Source organism: Phalangium opilio, unplaced genomic scaffold (assembly GCF_054372755.1).
Source record: "Phalangium opilio isolate 3A_F unplaced genomic scaffold, DU_Popi_V2 ptg000078l_1, whole genome shotgun sequence".
NCBI lineage: Eukaryota > Metazoa > Arthropoda > Arachnida > Opiliones > Phalangiidae > Phalangium > Phalangium opilio.
Window position 1 is genome coordinate 3,017,002 of NW_028324186.1, and position 3,084 is coordinate 3,020,085.

Here is a 3,084-nt window from a genome sequence, read left to right on the forward strand (position 1 = left end):
AATGATACAATATTTTTGGGCAAATGTAATTTTGGTGAAAAAAACGAAGATAAGTATTTTTTTTCAAATAATTGATGTTTTATAATCATGTCTTTAAAGAAAAAGTTTAATATCTGTTGCTTCGGTCATTCCATTTTGTTTTCTTATCATTTACTTTTTCAAGTCTTTGTCCACGAAGACATTTTTTATTAATATCTGTTCCTTCAGTCTTCATTTTAATTAAGATTGTTAAGAAACTGTGGCATTTTTAAAATCTGCACTAAGCACAAACATAAATATAGGGGAGCGTAAGCATAAGGGACCTAATATTGCAAGTTAGTGACTAATGCTTTCAGGTACCAGTTAATCAGTTATCACCAATGAGATTAATTTATTACTGAAAACATCAAATTTTCATAATAAAATTATTTTGGCCTTTCCTTATCCCCTGGCTTTGAGCATTAAAATATTTAAAATAACTCTGAGGATTATCTAGAAACATTTCTACTGATATTTCAAATTCAGAAGAATCAGAGTCATCGTTTTGAGTCTTTCAGATGACTGGCTTGGACTTATGTTGCTGGTATTTGGTTTTCGTTGTAGCAGTGTAACCAGGGATAAGGGAATTGAGATGGATTGCAAATGAAGATGGGCGACCTACGGCACCGTATCTCTCCCAATGTACCTCGCGCACGCACCTACCCTTCGGTAGGCGATTGCTAAGTGCTGCCGCGTAGCGCCATTTTATTTGTATGAGAGCTAGCTTCTAATTTTAAGATAGAGGGGGCGCCCTTTACAATTTCATCCAGTACGACCCTACCTAACCGCTGAGGATGCTGGGAGGACTACGGTGCCGTAGGTGGGGGTACACAGGCAACGCTATAGGTATGGGGGTTTCCAATACAAGGTGTAACCAAAGAGAATATAGGGGAGGAGTGGAAAGAGGGGAAAATCTTGTTGCTCTTTTCTAGCGCGCATCTTCAATGCGCAGTACCGAGGCATTTCCGTTTGAGACATTTAACGGTATCGTAGGTGGCGCGACTGAGCCGGAAACTCCCTCGTACCACTAGTATAATTTAGGGGCAACAATGTAATTTAGCCTTGTGGAGCGGGTGATCTTCAACTCCTCCCCTATAGTCTCTTTGGTGTAACTGAGACAAAGTTTCTTCCTGCAAGCATAGCCCACTCGATCCGCGCTCATGGACGCAAGCTGCTCGCGCTATATAATAATATTTGACCACGTCGTCTGCTAAACTTAGGAATTGAACAATTAAACTTTTTGAGTTAATGTCTGGACTCTGGTTACCTTTGCATTTTCTTTGTGGTCCCATGGTTTTATTTTTAAACTAGTCATTTGCCCTGTATCATTATTGTGTAAGAGACAGCCTGGCAGCCCCGTATTTGTTTACCCTGCCCATAGCCCACTCGATCACGCGTAACACTACGCAAGATGCAGAGCAGCGTCCGTGAGCATGGATCGAGTGGGCTATGCCCTGCCTGGCCAAGTCAGCTGACTTAGGTGAAATATTCATTACTTCTATGCGACTTATTTCTAGACATTCTTGAACGAATCATCTTGTGAAAATTTTATAAGACAGGCTTCTGGCGCTGGGTTTTTTCCGAGCCAAATTTGCTTTTTAAATTTAAAAAAATTAATTTCAACCTTTTTTCCTCTCTTCAGAAATTTAATAATGATAGTGTGTTACATATTTATCCAAAATTTATATTAATTAATTAACACACTGTAATTTGTAATTTCGCGCTTGGAAGAGCCTGAATTAAAAATATTGATTTGGAGACAGGGATTAGTGATAGTGTGATTGAATTGAATCTATCATTTATTTTACCAGCAAAAAACATATCTTCGTAGCGGTAACCCTTGTCTAGAAACCAGGGAATGAACTCTTCTGCGTAGTTTGAATTAATCTACTTTACACATCAAAAATGTATCTAATTTAAACAAAAAGGTTTATTCTAAATAGCGGTTATAAATAATACTTAAAAACGCAACTGTTACCTAATAAAAATGATTGCAAGAGCCGGGATAAAAAACATTGGTTGGTTTGTTGACAGGGTTTAGTGATCGTGTGTTTAATTATTCAATTATATTACCATTAATTTAAACCAATAAAATGATCTACATAGTGGTTATCGGTGGCACCAAATATAATCTGCACAGTTATCGTTGGAAAAATGGCCATTGTTTACTGTTTTGAGGTTATGTTAGAATAAGCACTAAATAATTAAAATTTAAATTGTTAACCTATAAGAATTATTGGAAAAGCGTCATTTAAAAATATTGTATGATTTGGTGACAGGGTTTAGTGATAGTGTGATTGAATCTATCATTTATTTTACCAGTAAAAAAGGTATGTTCGTAGCGGTAACTGTTGGCTGGTGGCAACAGTCAAAAACCAGGGAACGAACCCTTGTGCGTCTTTTGCATTAATCTACTTTAAACAACAAAAATTTATTTAATTTAAACAAATTACCTAATTAGCGGCTATCGTGGGCCGATGGCACCAGGTGAAACACCTTAAAACGTACGCTACACGGCCAATTGGTCTCTAGTCTCTACATACAATCAGCTGGATTTAAATTTTGACCGAGGCTTAGTGAAATCAGTCAATTTAAAAATTATCGGCTAAATCCTAAATTTAAATTCTTTTGTATTAAATTATAATAAGGTTTAACTTACGAAATTAAAATAAAATGAGGACGAATTAACCCCTTCTTTTATGTGAAAAGTTAAAAAATTCGCCTTAAGCTCGGCATAGCCACACGCGTTGTCTAAACAAAAATCTTCGCTCAGTCGCTCTATTAGCGGTAAAACAGCGTAAGTCCAACAGTACGTTTCTCTATGATTTTAGCTAGGATTAAACCACGTAAGTCCAACAGAATAAAAGGTCGTAAGTTTAAGTATGTGCTTAAAAGTACAAAAAGTAATACTTAATATTAATTGTTTTCAATAAAACTTCGAAAGGCACCAGAAAAATGTTCAACCTTTCATTTAAAACCATTTTCAGACCTATCGAATAAATAGTCTTCAAAAAATGCTCGAGTCAATTTGGCCATCACAGCAAACATTTGCCATGTTATTCCTAT

The 3,084-nt window shown here is 36.3% G+C and overlaps 1 long non-coding RNA gene across 18 annotated transcripts; it reads right to left on the minus strand.

Moving 5' to 3' along the window:
* LOC149655134 (uncharacterized) lies at positions 1–3,084 on the minus strand. Of its 18 annotated transcripts, none has more exons than XR_016370369.1 (5): positions 2,515–3,082; positions 1,997–2,429; positions 1,827–1,929; positions 1,686–1,752; positions 1–1,612 (listed from the first exon to the last, which is right to left on the minus strand). It is a non-coding gene; the product is annotated as an uncharacterized LOC149655134 (long non-coding RNA). The 18 variants fall into 18 exon arrangements; XR_016370375.1 differs by lacking the exon at positions 1–1,612 and having other exon boundaries at positions 1,644–1,752; positions 1,997–2,432; positions 2,515–2,590; positions 2,678–3,083; XR_016370374.1 differs by lacking the exon at positions 1–1,612 and having other exon boundaries at positions 1,644–1,752; positions 2,527–2,590; positions 2,678–3,082.